The sequence below is a fragment of the Rhincodon typus genome, chromosome 17, assembly GCF_021869965.1.
Source record: "Rhincodon typus isolate 14 chromosome 17, sRhiTyp1.1, whole genome shotgun sequence".
NCBI lineage: Eukaryota > Metazoa > Chordata > Chondrichthyes > Orectolobiformes > Rhincodontidae > Rhincodon > Rhincodon typus.
In genome coordinates this window covers 27,533,092-27,551,778 of record NC_063348.1, presented here as the reverse complement: position 1 = coordinate 27,551,778, position 18,687 = coordinate 27,533,092, and the positions used below count along the sequence as shown (strand labels likewise).

The 18,687-nt window shown below is 39.6% G+C and overlaps 1 protein-coding gene and 1 long non-coding RNA gene across 2 annotated transcripts in view; one reads left to right on the top strand and one right to left on the bottom strand.

Annotated features, from left to right (window-relative positions):
* The window catches only part of LOC125485199, a 59,806-nt gene extending 46,302 nt beyond the window's left edge, over positions 1-13,504 (top strand). The window contains exon 4 of the long non-coding RNA XR_007263940.1: positions 13,374-13,504. This is a non-coding gene — a long non-coding RNA (uncharacterized LOC125485199). The remainder of the gene's footprint in view (positions 1-13,373) is intronic.
* Positions 1-18,687, bottom strand: part of dennd2b (DENN domain containing 2B) — a 397,329-nt gene that overhangs the window by 341,285 nt on the left and 37,357 nt on the right. The window lies entirely within an intron of this gene.

The following is an 18,687-nucleotide window of genomic DNA, read 5'->3' as shown; positions in this document are numbered from 1 at the left end:
AGGCCCTTTAGCTAAAAAGATAATCAAGTTTCCACCTATGACTGGAAGAGGTTGACAAAGTAGCATCCCTTAAGACTGATGATTTCCCCATATTTTAAAATGTTATTACAAATTTGACACTAAAATATTTATATTTTAAAATGTTTCCCTTTAGCTAAAAAATAAAAGGGAGATACTGATCATCCTAAACTGTGCCCAAGGCACAAGATCACCTGGGCCCCTCCATGGAGACAAAAGCCCAGGACAAAGCCCATTGAAACTTAACTGCCAAGTTTCACACCATGACACAACAGCTAGGCTGGGCATAAACTCTACTTATTAAACAATGAGATCTGAAGAGGAGACCAGGAAGTGCTGCTGTGCTAAGCAGAAGGAAAGAATATTTTGTGTTAACTAACAAACAAAATGCTGGTGAGAATGGATTCAGAATTTGAAGTTATGGGACTTGTAAAAATTTAAAAATTGAGGAGTTATTGGGGGAAGTCAGTTCAGTGAAACCTAGGACATTGAGTGAAGGACACTGGCAGGCTAGAGATGTGTTGAAACAATTTTTTTTAAAACAAGGCTACCCATCAGCTCAGTATGTTGCATAATATATAAATGGAGAGTGGGGCTTTTGGCTGTTTTTATTAGTTGGAGAAATTACTTCTGTGTATTTGTTGTCTACAAAGTAATGTTAAGAATGTGTAGAGTTTAGTGTATTTGTTACAGTAAGAGTCTCAAATACAGAATCACATGATTTCTTTTGTTGTTCATTGAAAAACGTATTTCTTTAAGTTATCAGTCTGTATAGGATTCATAATCAATTATGAGCTCTTAGGGGATTTGAATCCAAAAGTTGGTCAACAGGTAGGCTAGAATTTTCCAGAATTGAAAACAAACATATTTAATTTTATTGTATTCATTGAAAATTCAGTATGGTGACTTATATTGCTCAGGCATTTCTAGAGGGAAGTCCCACTTTGTAATTACAAAAGCTAACAAGCTATTTTATAGGTAGAAGGACAAAGGAATTGGGATAGACTTGAAAACAGGGGTTAAAATGGGAAATCATTGAAATGCAGAAGTTCAAGGAAGAAACATAATGTGAAAGCTTGAAATAGCGTCTTAAAGAACAAGGAAAAATTCTTGAAATCCAAAGGGAGCGAGAAAGAGAAAAGTTAGAGGAGTTGAAATAAAGAAAAATCTCAAATTTCAAAAGAATAAAAGGAGGTGAGGAAATTTCTATTTGTCACAGAAAGGCTTTGATGTGAATAAGTAGTAGCAGGAAAACTTGACAATGAATAAGATTTAATTCCGAGTTTTGACTCAAGGAATATTTATTTTGAGTCTAAATTCAATGGAAGAGTTGAAATGAATTTTGACATTTGAGAAAATTTTTACAAAACAGCAATGACCAAGAGAAAGTTGGATCATTCTATTGTAGGGTGTGTTCTTGGGGAAATCTTTGGAAGTACTCTCACTTCTTTCATGCATACGGTGTTGTGATTACAGTACAATGAAAATTGCTATTCTCATTGCTCATAAAGTCAGTGCTGAAGGCTTACAGGTTAAAATTTAAGGAAGGATCAGAATTGGACTTATGGAATTTGAAAGAAAAACTGATGAGTGAAAGTATAGGTCTATGCTGGCTTAACAACACTTTGAAAACCATAGAGGTAGGATGCTAATGGAACAATTTAAATATAGTGTATCCCTTTGGGAATAAGGTCCCACCTGGAAGACCACAACATTTCTAAAACAGGCTGTATAAAGGCTAATGATTGTGTTGTCACACAAGCAAGTGAGCAGACTATTGTTTGTGAACTCACAAATAGGAAAAAGAGGTTTTGTCAACCTGAATAAATAGTGTGGGGGAATAAACAGACTCCCCTCAGAAAAGTAAGACAGAGTGAAAACTAATTATTTGTTTCAAGGGTACCAGGATGTTACTTATGTTCATTAAAAATAGGGATGTGATGGTAGAATGCTGGATTTAAAAACCAAAACTGTAGTGTTGTCCAATGTAAGATTGACAAACCTACTGATTCTCTGGTAATCACTGTGACAGTAGACAGAATGTAGGAAATTATGGAAGACTTCTGTTTAAAAATGGTATTCATTTAAGTTTGATGAGGCAGGCAAGCAAATTGTTACAAAAGCAAAATACTGCAGATGCTAGAAGCCTGAAATAAAAGCAAAAAACATGTTAAAAATTAAGCAGATCAGGCAGCATTTGTGGAAAGAAAACAGAGTTAACATTTCAAGTTGAATACAAGGTCTTCGACCTAAAATATCTCTTTCTGTCCAGAAATACGTCTGACCTGCAGCGTTTTCCAGCTTTTTTTTTGTTTTTAGAGCAAATTATTATTCTTGGAGACACTGATTCTGTGCAGTCGCTGATGTTGCCGGATTATGGGAATTTCCCTCAGGAAAATGTTTTGTTCTGGAGTATTGACAGGAGTTATTTACGTGTTCCTTTGTATGCATTTAACTAAAACATGATTTAATTTCTGGCCCTGCAATTGTGGGATTCATGTGGATTTTTTTTGAAGAAAATATTTAGCTGGAGATAAAATATTCCAGTTTCCAGTGGTTCCAGAAAAAACACACTTTGGCTATAAAAGCGAAATCATACCACAAAAATTGGGTGACAAACAAGAATTCATGACTTTCTTTAACACTGTATAGAAAATTATTCTTGCAATTGTGGAGAGTCAGAAAATCAAATTGCTCTTGTTAAAAAGACACTGGAGCATCAGACTTCAAACATTAGTCAGAGGTGGCTTACAGCTGTCGAAACATAAAATGCAGGCAAAATGTGAGCAAAGTGTGACAAAGCAGATGGCAATATTACTTAAAAGCTAATGATGAAACAAAGGAAAGAACTGCTTTGGAGCAGAGTGGCTTGCCCAATAATGACACAATAGAGTTACGAAGGATTCATGCTTTTAATATAAATTCAGATTTCAGAATGAAAAAACAATCATTCTTGCTTGAAAATACATGGACAAAACTTGAATTGAGGATTAAGATGAAAGCCACAAAGTAATTAAGATAATCTGCAAACCAAAAAAAAGAGCATCAAAATGTTTTGACTAATTTCTTGACGTGTTCTTAGAAGGAAATAAAGGAGGTTTTTATTTCACAGAAGACGGTTTTTTTTTAAACATGAAGTTCAGTTTTGAAACGGAGTCTCCTGTGAAAGCGTTAAATCATGATCATGAACTCCAGAATAGAACTGATCTTGGATTTTAAACATGAAGTGTATTAAACTATAACGTAGGGTGATTTGGATGTTTGGCTGTTTGAGATATTCTTCACAAACTTAGACATTTAAAAATAGCAGACATGGACTGAAGGATATCAAGACTTAGAGCTTGTGCCACACTGTTCTGATTCTGCTTCAAAAGAAAATGAAAACTCTGGTTAAATGTCTGACTTGTAACAAATTGCTGAATCCAGTCAAAAGAACAATGACAGGGGATTTCAGTTTACAGCTGCCAGTACCCAACAGCTAAGCAGTTTGCCAGAAATTAGCAATGTTGTTGTTCATAAAGTAAACCGATCAAACAAGTTGTGAAACGTTCATGCCCACTGCAAATACTATCTCAGCGTCCAGATTGTGCACAATTAGGATTTTTAAAAAAAAAACGTGAAGGATGCAAAACTACGATAAAAACTTAACTAATGCATGGAAACACCGTACATGCAAAATAATCAAGAAAGAGAGAGATTCTGTGTGGATTGAAAAGAATTGAAATGACCAGTAACAAAATAAATTCTCATATGCAAAGTGAGGACTCTTAAGAACACATACAAACTGTACTTCACATTTTAGTGGTCATGTGCAATTGGTTGTCACTGGTTAACCATTATAGTGTTGCCAATGCAAAATTATAGAATGTGGCAAAAAAGGGAAAGAATGCTATTTACATAGAAACATAGAAGATAGGAGCAGGAGGAAGCTCGTCGGCCCTTTGAGCCTGCTCTGCAATTCTTCACAATCTTGGCCGATTGTCCAACTCAATAGCCTAATCCTGTTTTCTCCCCCTAACCTTTGATCCCATTCACCCCAAGCACCTTAGGGGATAATTTAGCTGCTAGAATGCTTGCCAGATTTTACTTTGGTGGTAGAATCTTAAAAAAAAAAATCAGTGCTATGGTCATTTTTAAAAGGGGGTCATGTGAATGTTAGATAGAGTCAGAGTCAAGTTTGTACAGCCCAGAAACAGACCCTTTGGTCCAACTCATCCACACTGACCAGATATCCTAAATTAATCTAGTCCCATTTGCCAGCATTTGACCCCTATCTCTCTAAACCCTTCCTATTCATATACCCATCCAGATGCCTTTTAAATGCTGTAATTGTACCAGCCTCCACACTTCCTCTGGCAGCTCATTCCATACACACACCACCCTCTGCATGAAAAGGCTTCCCTTTTAAATCTTTCTCCTCTCACCTTGAACCTATGCCTTCTAGTTTTGGACACCCCTACCTGGGAAAAAAGACCTTGCCTATTCACCCTAAGACCTTCATGATTTTATAAACCTCTGTAAAGTCATCCCTCAGCCTCTGATATTCCAGGGTAAAACATCCTTGCCTATTCACCCTCTCCCTATAGCTCAAACCCTCGAACCCCAACAATAACCATGTAAATTTTTTTTTTTCCCCTACAGATGTTATAATAACCAGCTATGCTTTAAAATGTTTACTATAATTTCATGTTATAATAAACTGTCCTGAAAAAGGAGGATGGTAAGAAGCCTAAACTCTGCCCATAGACAGGTCCAGGTGATGTGGTTGTCAGGAGTGTGGAGGACCAGAACAAAATCCATAGAAAACCAAGTGCCAGGTTTCATTCCTTAATAGAGAAGAGGAGCAGCTGGTTTTGTTGGACACAGCTGGAGTCGAGACCAGTATCAGTTCAGCCATCATTGTATCGAACGGCAGAACAGGCTTGAGGGGCCACTCAGCCCATTCTTGCTCCTCATGTTTGCATGAGTGTATGGTCCGAGACTCAGCCAGATAGAGAGACCTGGACAGGAGACTAGAAACTGTTACTGCTGTGCCAAGATGGGGGGAAAAAAAGTGTTTTTTTTTTGTAATGTTAGTCTGAGCAAAATATTTGTGAAAATGGATCAATTGTTTGAAGAGACAGGATTTGTAGAGATTAAAGACCATGGACAATGAAACTGAAGATATTGTGTGATGGGACTTTCAGAAGGCTACTGGGAGGTTCATCCAATGTGACAGGGAGATGACAGCCTACTAAAATACCAGGAGAGATTTAGATTTAATCCACAGGGCTACATATCTGCTGTGAAAATAATAAATTTAAAATGTGTTATTGAGATTCAGCTGTATTAATTAGTTTGCTGGGAAAGTATATCTTCTGCAGTTTTTTAGTTGCTTACAAAGCAACATTATGTCAATGTTAAATTCAGTGTGTTTGTTATAGTAAAAGCTTATGACATGAAATCTTGTGCGATTCTGTTGGTCACTGGAAAATTCATATCTTTTTGAAAAGTTAATCAGTCTCTCTGGACATCATAACCTACAAATATTTTTTACTTAGACTCTTTGTGGATCCAGGCAAATTCTGACTTGAAGCCCAACAGTGAGACCCATTTTTGTCCCATTGAATGCTAGTTCTCCTCAGCTCACTTAGCATACTAGCACTGACAGAGGCACCAGCTGAGTCAGTGCAATGGGTACTGGCAGTTGTGCCGACTTTGAAACTGTATCTTGGATGGAAACTTTAGTGGGTGGACCATACTTAAATGAATAGGAATCGTATACAATGGCAATAAGAAAGCAATGGAATAAACGACAAAATAAACTCTTCAGTTTTTAAACATCTTGATCATTGCACATTCCTTCTCCAAAAGGATAATTTCTTGGCGAATCTAGTTAGCCATTTTTCAAGAGTGATGCTTTTAAATCATGTGTGCTTCTAAGCAACAAGCACTGTGTGGATTGATGTCTACTTTAAACAGTCATGTGCTGGTGAAGGGCTGCTCATAGGCAGCTGCTTGAGGGTAATTTCCACACAAACTTTTAAACAGAAACCTCTATTGCTGATCTGATGCGATGCATTGTTTCCTTTGCTTTCTGCAGTTTGTTACTTACTCTCGCTCTATCCACAGGCGTCTGTTAATGATATGTTGAAAATTCCAAAGACTGTTTCAGCTAACTCACTCTTAGCTTCACTCTGCCTTTAAATCTAGGGCCAACTCTTACTAAGTACTCGACAATACGTAGCTCTGGGCTAGGAACACTGAAGCAGATATCACTGTCAGAAGCCAAGAGTCAAATCATTTTGGGTTATTTAGGTAATGGTTCCCTGTTGAAGTATATATTGCAGTATTGGCGATCTACATGAAAGGATAATCTGGCCAAAATTTGTGCCAGGAAAAGGTAAAGCAAATGGAATTGAATTAACCGAATAATTTTCAACATCTGTCAAAATATCTTAAAGGTGGTTGTTTAGAAAATGCAGCAGTGCATTCTCCAAATTTTGCTAGCATCATACGATGTTTTAACATGGGATACATTCTTTAAGATCCTGTACATGCCTCTATATGTCTTTGGTTAATAGTCTGCTCATTGAAAACCAGATATTTTATGAATACTGTTACCACAAGCAATGACCTTTGCTATGTATGATCCCATAGACACCAGTATCTTTGCAATATCCTCCTTTGGTATAGTGGATACTGACTATTTTGGAGATAGAATTAGGCTTGGCTGAAATGCTATCAATCTTCATTACAAACGTCCAGTGAGGTTACTACATAACAACAAGGAGTATGCAACCAAAGCTGAAATTTCCCATCCTAAACCAATGACACTAAACCTGCAGGCCTTTGAGGGGGCTTGATAGAGAAGGTGCTGAGAAGAGGTGTTCCCTCATGGGGAAATCTAGAAATAGGGACACAGTGAGGGGTTTACCAAATAAGACAGAGATAAAAAGAGGGTTGTTGCTCTTTGGAACTCTCTGCCTCAGAGGGTGATAGATGTTGGGTCCTGGAACAGTCACTGCAGAGTTTTATCTACAAGAAAGTGGAGAGTTATGGGCATCAGGCAGGAAAGTGGAATTAAGGCAACAATCAGATCAGCCATGATCTTTTTGAATGGATGAGCAGGTTTGAGGGGCCAAATCACCTACTCCTGCTCCCATTTCTTATGTTTTTATTTTTAATCATTGGAGTATTATTGAGGGTGCTCATTTGGCCAATCTTAATTCAGTCATCTAGAAATACACGAGGGTCCCCCATCTAATGTCTTCTTAATTCAATGTAGGGATTTCCCTGCCCTGCTCAATATCAGAGTTCACTCCTTGTCCATACTACCTCAGCTAGGGATAATTGGCTTAAGGTAAATCAAGTCAAGGAGCTAAATGCGTGGCTTAAAGGTTTGCGTCGGTAGAATGGGTTTCATTTTGTGGGGCACTGGCACCAATCCTTGCGTAGAAGGCAACTGCTCTGGTGGCATAGGCTTCACTTGAAATGTGCTGGGACTAGAATCCTGGTGAATCAATCAAATAAATAGAGCTCAGAGAGGGCTTTAAAACAAACTAGGGGGGTGCGTCCGGGGGTTGGGAATTTGGGAGACAGGAAATGTAGGCTTACAAAACATGATGATATGGCAGCATTACAGTGCAGTTGTTTGAATAATGATACCCAGATGGGACAGGAGGGGAAGGAGTATACAAAACAGAAAAACAGCAGTAAATAGGGTCAAAAGGGGGAAAAAAAAAAGGTAAAAAGAAAACTTAATGGCTGTTTGCTTGATTGTGCACAGTATTTAGAACCAATTAAATGAATAATGGCACAAATACAAGTATACGATCTTGTAGCCATTACGGACACAACATTAGAAGAAGATCACAGCTGGGAACGAAATATTCAGATGTATATGACTTTTCAAAAGAACAGGCCAGGGGAAAGGGTGGTGGAGTAGCATTGTTGGTACAAGTTGCAATTTGTATGATTTCAACAAATATTCTTGGATTGGAAGACATAGAATCCATATTGCTGGAAGCAAGTTATAAAATGGGAAAGAAGATACTAATAGAACTAGTCAATAGGCCCCCTAACAGTAGCCATACGTCGGGATAGAAAATGAATTGGGAGATAACGAGGGCATTAACAAAGGTAAATGCAGCACATTCATCTTGTGAGATTTTAATCTTCAAGTGGATTGGGATAGTCAGATTGGCAGAGGAATCCATGAGGAAGAGTTAATGGAGTATATTCAGGGTAGTTTCCTAGAACATGGTGTGGATCCAACCAGCAATCAGGTTATTTCAGATTTGGTAAAATGTAATGAGGCAGGTTTAATAAATGCTATCAGACTAGAAGATCCCTGAGGAAACAGTGACAATAATCTGGTAGAATGTAGCATTCATTTAAGCTTAGCATACTTGTTTCTGATTCAAGTTCCTCCCGCTCAAACTAAGAGTAATTACAAAAGAATGAGGGCAGAGCTGGCTGAATATGGACTGGGAAGGGAGAGTTTAGCATCAAGGCAGTTGAGGAACAATGACAGACATTTAAGAAAATAGTTCACGGCTCAAAGATATATATTCCAGTGAGGAAGAGGCTAACGGAACTTGGTTATCAGTTTCTGCGTGGTGATTCTGCATTGTGTATCTCGAAGGTCACCTTGGAGAACGCTTACCCAAAGATCAGAGGCTGAATGTCCTTGACCGCTGAAATGTTTTGTCACTGGGAGGGAACATTTCTGTCTGGCAAGTGTTGCATGGTGTTCATTCATCCGTTGTCGTAGCGTCTGCGTGGTGTCATCAATATACCATGCCTCAGGGCATCCTTGCCTGCAGCATATGTGGTAGACAACATTGGCCTAATCACATAAGTATCTACTGTGTACGTGGTGAGTAGTGTTCCCATGTGATGTTAGTATCCGTGTTGATGATCTGGCATGTCTTGCAGAGGTTGCTGGGGTAGGGTTGAGTGATGTTGTGGTTGATGTTGTCCTGAAGACTGGGTAGTTTTCTGTGACCAATGGTCTGTTTAAGTTTTGGCAGTTGTTTTGGAGGTGTAAGGATGATCTTAGCAAGATGTTCATCATCACTGATGACATGTTAAAGGCTGCGGAGAACATACTCTGGGGAGTCCTGGATGACAAATATACTCTATTGGTCGTGTCCAGTGCCTGTCTTCTGAGGAGGTCTTTACAATTTTTTTTTTGCTGTAGCATGTTGGACCTGGTATTCAATGAGTTGAGCATCGTATCCTGTTTTTAGGAGGGCATATTTCTGCATCTTTAGATGTCCATTGCCTTCCTTCTTGCCTGAGAAGATCCCGTGCATATGCAGGGCTTGTCCTTAGGGGGTGGCTTCTCTAACATGTTTAGGGTAGAAGCTAGAGAAGTGCAGCATTGGAGTTTATCTGTGGACTTGCGGTAACCATCCCTGATGGAGACGTATGTGTCCATGAATGAGACTGATTCTAAAGAGTAGTCCATGGTAAGTCTGATGGGGAGATGAAACTTGTTGATATTGTTGTGTAGTCATTTCAGGGATTCCTCGCCATGAGTTCAAAGGAAGAAAATGTCGTTGATGTATCTGGTGTATAGCGTTGGTTGGAGGTCCTGTGCAGCAAAAAAAAAAAAAAAAACTCTTGCTCGAACTTGTGCAAGAAGATGTTGGCGTATTGGGGTGCAAACTTTATCCCCATGGCTGTTCCTTGTGCCTGGATAAACAGCTGGATGTCAAAGGTGAAGAACATTATGGTTGAGGGATGAAGCAGATGTGTTGTAGGATGGTGCCTGGAAATTGGCAGTTATTGGTGTTGAGTACTAAGACGGTTGCAGTGATGCCATCATTGTGGGGGTTACTGGTGTAGAGTCCTGAAACATCCATTGTGGCGAGTTATGTTCCTGCTTCGGCTGGTCCGTGGTGCTTAGTTTCTGTAAGAAGTTTGTAGTGTCGTGACAGAAGCTGGGGGTTCCTTGTATGATGGGTTTCAAGATGCCCTTGATGTAGCCAGAGAGAGGTTTTCAACACAGGACCAATTGCCTGATACACAAAGCCAACACACTTGGACGTCTCATCATATCTCCAGAAGGCAGTAGAAGTCTCCTATGCGAGAAGTATGCAGGATGAGACTGCATAGGATACTCTGAAGGTCTGGATCACAGGTTTTGATCTAGCTGAGTTGATGGGGGTGATCTTTTGGTCAGATCAGCAGGTAGTTGTCTGTAGTGTTCCTGGTTGTTCAGTTGTCGGTATGCTTCTTTGTAGTAGTCCGTTCTATTCTGTATGACGATGGCTCCTCCTTTGTCTGCTGGTTTGATGACAATGTTGCAATTGGTCTTGAGACCATGGATGGTGATGCATTGTGCTTGGGTGACATTCTGCACCATCTTGTGAGCACAGCTGATGAATCTGGCATCAACACATTGCCTCCTGACGGCTTGAGTATACATGTCGAACCTAGGACAGCAGGCTTCTGGAGCAGTCCAATTTGACTCTTTCTTCTTTGGTCACTGCACTGCGGACCTCTGTTGACTGTTCCGGTTCGTTGGTTGTCTCGTTGGGTTCGCTGCTAACATCTTGGGGTTTGTGGAAGAATTCCTGCAGTCTCATTCGCCTGATGAATTCCTCTGCTGTGAGACCAATGGGATCCATTTTGGTACTGGAGCAGAAATTGAGCCCTCGGCTGAGATTTTCAATTTCATCTGGTTGAAGGGTGTGGTCAGACAGGTTGACGATGGATTTCCCTGTGGTGGTACCAGTTTCAACCATGGTACCAGGGGAGGCATAGTTACTCCTGGTGGTGATGCCAAGTTTCTCCAGTTTCTTTGTGGTGTGCATGTAGGTGGTGTAGTTCCATTGCCTCATCTGCTTGGCAGTCTATCGTAGCTGGTCCACTGTATCCTAAGCACAAGCTGAGAATGTGGATTGTGGACTATCTCCATTTCAAGATTGTGGCGTCTGCTGTAGAGCTGGTGTAAGAGATGTTTGAGGAGTGTACAAGAGGTGTGACGGCAGACAACCACCAAACCTCAGACCATCGTTCGCAGCAAACTACCCAGGCTTCAGGACAACATCAACTACAACCTTGCCACAGCAACCTCTGCAAGACATGTCAGATCATCAACATGGACACTTAGCATCACATGTGGGAACGCCATCCACTGTGTACATGGCAAATACTCATGTGATTCGGCCAGTGTTGTCTACCCCATACGCTGCAGATGACACGACAATGGATGAATGGAAACCAAACAACAATCAACAGAAAGGAATGTTCCCTCCCAGTAGGGGAATACTTCAGCAGCTGTCAGAAACATTCACCCTCCAATCTCCAGGGAAGCCCCTCCAAGGTGGCCTTTGTGATATACAACAATGCAGACTTAGAGCAGAAACCGATAGCTAAGTTTCATTCCCATGAAGGGGCCTCAACTGTGATCTTGGGTTCATGTCATGCTCTATGTAACCCTGCCATACTGTTCTATATCTGTAAAACCTTCCTTACAGTCCTGTATTGATACAGTTACCTTGATAAATTGTTATGATCTCTCTACCTCAATTAGTTTATATGGCTTTGGATTACTTGTTACTTTGGTTAGACCCTCGGCATGTGACTCTTATACTATCATGTTATTCCAGTCATTTGGTTTGTCTCCAGCACCACGTTATTTTCAATTTTTTGTAATGATCTCTCTGCCTCAATTAGTTGGATTATAGGTCATCCCTTCATCTGTTGACACTTTACTCACAAGGTCTGACACTTGAGCATCTGCAGAGACTTATTATTTGACCTGTCAACACTCCACTCACACCATTTGTATGATCTCTTTGATCTCTGCTATAAATTCTGTGCCTAGGTGCCTCTCTACACTTTACCTGATGGAGGGGCGGTGCTCAAAAAGCTTGTGATTTCAAATAAACCTGTTGGACTATAACCTGGTGTCGTATGACATCAGATCTTGCCCACCCCAGTCCGACACCAGCACCTCCACATCACAAAATAAAAAGGGTGAAAGGCAAGTGGTGAGGATGACAGAGTCTGCAGAGGGAAATAGACAGTAAGTGGTCAAAAAAAACTTGGCAGACGGAATAGAATGTGAGAAAGTTTAAGGACATGCACTATGGCAGGAAGGAGGAGCAAATATTATTACGATGGAGAAAGACTGTAGAAAGCTACAGAATGGAGGAATTGGCAGTCCTCATCCATGAGTCACAAAATGTTAGCAGCCAAGTTCAGCAGGTAACAGAAAATGTCGGCTTTTATTTCAAAAGGGAATGGAGTACCAAAGTAGGGAGGTTTTGCAAAATCTATGCAAGGCACTAGTAAGACCACACTTGGAATACTGTGAACAGATTTGGGACCCTTAACTAAGGAAAGATATACTAGCATTGGAGGCAGTCCAGAGAAAGTTCACTAGGCTGATATCACTTATGGAGAGATTGTCTTATGAGGAGCGGTTGTTTAGGTTAGGCCTGTACTCATTGGAATTCAGAAGAATGAGATGCAATCTTATTGAATCATACAAGATTCTTACAGGACTTGAAAGGACAGATGCCGAGAGGTTGTTTCCCCTTGTGGGATAGTCTAGGACTAGGGAACATAATCTCAATATGGGATCACTCATTTAAGACAGTGATGAGAAGGAATTTCTTCCATCAGAGGGTAGTGAATTTGTGGAATTGTTTACCACGAAGGCTGCTATTGAGGCTCGGTTAAGTCTACTCAAGGCGAAGATAGATAGATTTTTTTAATTAGTAAAGGAATCAACAGTTGTGAAGAAAAAGCATGAATGTGGAATTGAAGATTATCAGATCAGAATGGTGCACCTGAATAGCCTCCTATCTCATGGTCTTATATGGATTTATATTATATAAACCGCACTTCAAAGGACATCAATCCTAATTTTATTTCTTATTCACTGACATAGAATAAGTGACAGAGAACAATGTGCACCCTCACCGTTCTCCTTGCTCCCAGTTAATTCAAGAACGATACTCAGTGTGAACATATTCCCTTTTTTTTTGCAGAGAACCAGTCCCTGTTTATTCACAGAGATCAGTTCTAGCAAGCGTAAATGAGCTATGTCGAGGAACGTTCAAGTGTCAGGCAGTTTAGGGACTTTAACCCAAAATGACTGTTGAAATTTACAAGCCTTTGACCCTGCTGAGACATAATTCTTCTTTCAAATTTGAAAGAGCACAATAATTCTGATGGCCATATTAAAGAAAATTATTTATTGCAGCTTATATAACTCCTTTCCCACCCCCACATTTTTGGAGGATGAGAGCATCATTAGAACCAGAGATGATGTTTGGAGTTAAAAGAGATTGGTTTTGTTGATAGCTGGATCAAAGAGATACACTCACTAAAATGTTATTATTTTCCCTAAGAACCTGCAAACTGGACTCATTGGCAGCACTTGAAGAATTTACAAGTTTGTACAATGGAATTTATTGGCAGCATTTTACTGCTTTGTGTGACCTACAAGCAAACCAAATATATATCTACATTTTTAGATCAAAGTCAGTGTAATAAAGTTAAAAACTTGATACAACTCAGATGTGTCTTTTCTTCATTTATAAGTTAGTATCTTCTTCAGCATGTAATATCCACTGCACTGCAGAAAGTTTAAGTACACAAAAGGTTCATGCTCTGTACTAAAAATAAACCTTCATACTGTAATGTTACCTAACAAATTTTGGCCACAGCATACTGTGATCTTGACAAGTTCCTAGATTGTTCAGAATAGTGTCACAGCTATTAACAGTAAGGGATATCTTGGCCCCCTTGATGATCTATGGACAGCCCTGTCTGAATTACAAAGCTAAATGATGTTAGCAAATGGCACAGAAACCCAAGTAGGAAAACAACACTTAGTTCCATAAAAGGAAAACTGCATTTAATTCTGAACAGGAAGTTTGTATACAACTCTGGATTATAAAAATGCATTTCTCCTGAAAAAAATTACATTAAAGCCAGTAAGGAAAACAACACTTCTACTTGTAGAGATCAATTGCTTTCGTAAAAATTTACATCTAAATCCAAGACAAAAGCTTCACCTATTTCCACACAAAGAATGTTACTCATCCGTCCCAATAGCAAGATAGCATCAAATTCCAGAAAGCAAAATGACCTCTATCTTTCGCTGGAAAATTGCACTTAACTTTGAGCTGCAATACAGGAAAGCTGCATCTAACTGTAGATAGAACTACAGCCAGGAACCTGCATCCACAGGAACAACAACTAATCCCAAACAGAAGACAACATTTAACTCTGGACAGGAAAACTATGTTCACTGGACTCAAAAGTTGACACAGCCTCTCATGGAAAAGGCATATTACCCTGAACAAAACCAGCAATAGACTGAGAAGCAATACCTGACAATGGCCAGAAATGGTACACCTTAATTTAACCTATTTTTCTGTTGAACCTGTTCAGAGATGTTACTACACACCTCTGAAGCAGGTGAGACTTGAATTGCCCCTCAGTCCAGAGGTAGGAACACTACCACTGTGTCACAAGAGGGCCCATGGTACATCTTCATCCAAGACAGTAAGATTGCTTCCAGCTGGCTGCACCAGTTCCAGATCGGAACAATAAATGGTACCCAAGTCATGGTCAAAGCCACACCCTATTTTGGCACAGGAATAGGTTAAAGTCATACAGCCCCTTGTACCTGCTCCACAATCATTCAGATCATGACTCACTGGAAAATTACATTTACTCTGCAAACAACTTTAATGCAAGCAATTTTCATCTAAAATTGTTGGCTGCGAAACCCAGGAGGTGAAAACGAATTCTGTTTACATCTTGCTAGGACAAGAGGGCATAGCCTCAAGATTAGAGGGAACAGATTTAGGACTGAACTGAGAAGGAATTTCTTCACCCAGAGGGTTGTTAATCTATGGAATTCCTTGCCCAGTGAAGTAGTTGACGCTACTTCAGTAAACGCTTTTAAAAAAAGGTAGATTTTTTTTGAACAATAAAGGAATTAAGGGTTACGGTGAGAACGTGGGTAAGTGGATCTGAGTCCACGAAAGGATCAGCCATGATCTTATTGAATGGCTGAGCAGGCTCGAAGGGCCAGACGGCCTACTCCTGCTCCTAGTTCTTGTGTTCTTGTCCAATGGGAGCAGTTTTAATCAATTCTGCCAGCCAGGAAACTGATAGGGTTGTGTTCAATGTTTGCATTGCACTATTTGTTAAATTCAATTCAAGGAAAATTAGACAATGTGTGGAGTGTAAAATCAGCATTCCTCCATCCTGCAGATTTCCCAACCACCAAGTTAGGTAAAAGTTGCCTTCACTTACTCTTGGAAGTTTATTCATAGTTTCACTACTTTCAACAGTGGGAGGAAACTATGATGCCAATACCTTCCAAAATCATTTGCCTCAGTAGGGAAAGAGGTTTTTTGCATACTGTCTGTGCACATACAAAGAAAATGTTGCATTTCATGTTTAAAACATGAAATTGTGCCAAGTAATGTTAAGAACAAAGCTCTGACTCATTCCAGGCCAGCAGCATGGACAAGATCAAGCCCGGGGAAGGGGGTGGGGGGGTGGGGTGGTGCCAGCACGGCCAGACGCTCATGGATTGTGGTGTTGAACCGTTAGTTGTGTTTCTTTGTTCTTCTACTTATTAGTAAGAGGGACTGTAAATGTTTAACTTTCTAAACTTGGTTTTCTTTTTCTGCTTTGTACCAAGGCTCTGTACCTAGGTACCTTAGCACCCAAGATGGCGTCGTAAGTGGCGACATGTAAACTTTTCACTGTACTCATGTGAGAACATGTGACAATAAACCTAATTCAATTCATTTGTAGGAGGCATTTTTGCTGTTTGAACAAAGGAATTAATCAGTTTGAAATAAATATATAAATTGTCCATATATCACAACAAGATTTCAACCCAAAATAGAACACGTAACAAAAACACGCTGTCATACTATTGTACAGTGCAAATTTTGGGCAGTTTAAATGGAGCTGAGTTTAGTCGAAAAGGTCATAACCCGTTTTCATTCCCAAGCCATCACAGAATGCATACAGGTTATTTAGTTAGGGCTTAATAGCTGGTGGTTAATAACTAGCATATGTCACCACTGAAATGATCACCTGGAGGATGGCCTGAACACAAATTACCATGGTCAAGTAACTGAAGCTCAGCATTGGTTCTGCATCAAAAAGGTAATATTATTTATTTTAGTTGATAATTTTACACTGGGGATGAAGTGCGTAGAAGCACGTGGTTCAAAATAGTTGACAGGTGGTGTGGAAGTCATGCCTCAGTAAACAATAAGACACTCATGATGCTGGGTGATATCCAGAAAGCAGTTTGAATCAGCTATATGCTCTGATATCATTTTATTTGTTTCCTCATCACCCATTGCTTTCATTGCATTGCTATGGTACAAAAAGCTTTGACTATTTGTCTGGGAAATCATCCAAACAGGGAGTTGCTGGTTTCATGTTTGTCTTTAAATTGTCAAGTTTAGGAAGATGTGAATGAAGCCTTTGACCATAAACTTCAACTTAGGAAGTTCAGGGTAATTTTCAGTAAATTCTTTCTTTAGGATCAAAGTGTAATAATCTGTGGGAACAAAGTGTAGCTGCAGACTCATTATTGAAAACGAAGGGAAAGTATTACACAAGTTATAAACAGGTTTAAAAAGGAGAATGAGAAATTCAGAATGACCGAAGACAGAAATTGGGATGAAATTTAAGGCCCTCTGCTGTGGTGAGTTTGGTGATGGTCATTTCATCAGGTGGGAGGATGGCAGGTAGGGACCCTGCATTCCTCGCACCTCTGCCCTGATTAAATACATCCTGGGAAGGTTCATAATTGGCCTTCCTGTTCTGACTCATCCTGAAAAAGAGGCAGCAAAGTGATGGACTCTTCATCATTCTGTCAGAATAGCAGGCAGATGTCCCTTTGGGGTGACCCCAAAATAACACCCAGCCCCATTTAGAACAGATGGTCTGAAAAAGGTCCAATTGGAGCCATGCAGAATATGAGTACCTATTTTACCAAATGAAGGAATACTTAAGTACTTCACAGCCAGCAGCAGCTATTACTACTGCTGCACACTTTTCAGGCTTTTAACAGTGAATGACTTTCCTTCCCTGGTAATAAACTCCTGTAAAAAACCCACCAGTACAGACAGGTTCAACAATTTCAAATGGAGCACACTTGTTTATATCTTGGTACAAAGTTTGAGAAAAAAAACCTAATTCAAGACAAAAATCATTTTCAAGTTTCAAGATAAAAACCTGGTTCTTTTCATTTGCACAAAAGTCTATTTGAATAGACATTGTTACTGTGACAACATCTGTAACCTTCTTCAATGCTTCAATCAAAGGAGGATTGTGTGACCAAATCTTTTCATTCATATCACTGAAAAGAACACAAGAAATAGGAACAGGAATAAGCTATACAGTCCTTTGAACCTGCAATCTGTGTTACTGTGGTATAAATTCTCATACCAAATCTTGCTCAGTTTTTTTTAAAATCAATGATGTACATCTGCTAGAAGAGATAGTGGTGAATAAAATCATAAAATATGATAGTTTTGTATGAAGTTAGTCATATGAGCCTTTTCAAAGCCTTCTGGAACCCCAGGTAAATGTTTTTGTGCAGTGTTCCACTACCAAAGTTATTCATTATTATTTTTGAAGAGTTTTAGGATGTAACAAGCAGAGTTGGTAAAAGGGAACCAGTAAATGGAAAGACGATAGTCTAGTGGTATCACCACTGGACTGTTCATCCATAGACCCAGGTAATATTGTGGGGACATGGGCTTGAATCCTGTCACGGCAGACGGTGGAATTTGAATTCAATAAATATCTGGAATTAAGAATTTAATGATGACCATGAACCCATTGCTGATTGTTGGAAAGACCAATCTGGTCACTCATGTGCTTTAGGGAAGGAAACGGCCAACCTCACCTGGTCTGGCTTACATGTGACTCCAGACCCACAGCAATGTGGATGACTCTTAACTGCCATCTGAGCAATTAGGGATGGGTATTAAATGCTAGCCTAGCCATGATGCCCTCATTCCGTGAATGAATAATGACAAAAAGGTACTGTCTTTGGATTTCCAGATGGCAGTCAGTCAATAAAGGTGCCACATAAAGGTGATTGCACAAGATAGGTGCTCACAGTTGAGGATAATGTATTAATATGGAGTGAAGATTGGTTAACACACAGAAGACAGAATGAGGATTAATGGGTCTTTTTCAGGTTGGAAAGACGTAACTAGTGGAGTGCCAGAAATCAGTTTAACAGCTTTAATTATTTACTACCTATATTAATGACTTGGAGAGGGTAGACTATAATGTATCCTAATTTGCTGATGATATAAAAAATGTTTCATAAAAATGAAAGCCCTCTTCTGGAGGAGGAACACGACCTTAATTCTTGACTCTTCTTCCTCTCCACAGGTACTGTTAAACCAGCTGAGTTTCTCCAGAAATTTCTGTTTTTGTTTAAAGTGGATTTTAGCCTTTATTGCTCAGTGGTTAGAGTTTGAAAATAAGGAAGTCTTGTTACTACTGTACAGGCCACAGCTGGGAATACTGAGTATGCTTTTGGTATCCATATTTAAGAATAGATATATTGGTATTGGAGGCAATTTGAAAGAGATTCACTAGGCTGATTTCTGGGATGAAGAGGTTAGACCTATCATTCCTGGAGTTTAGGAGAATTGT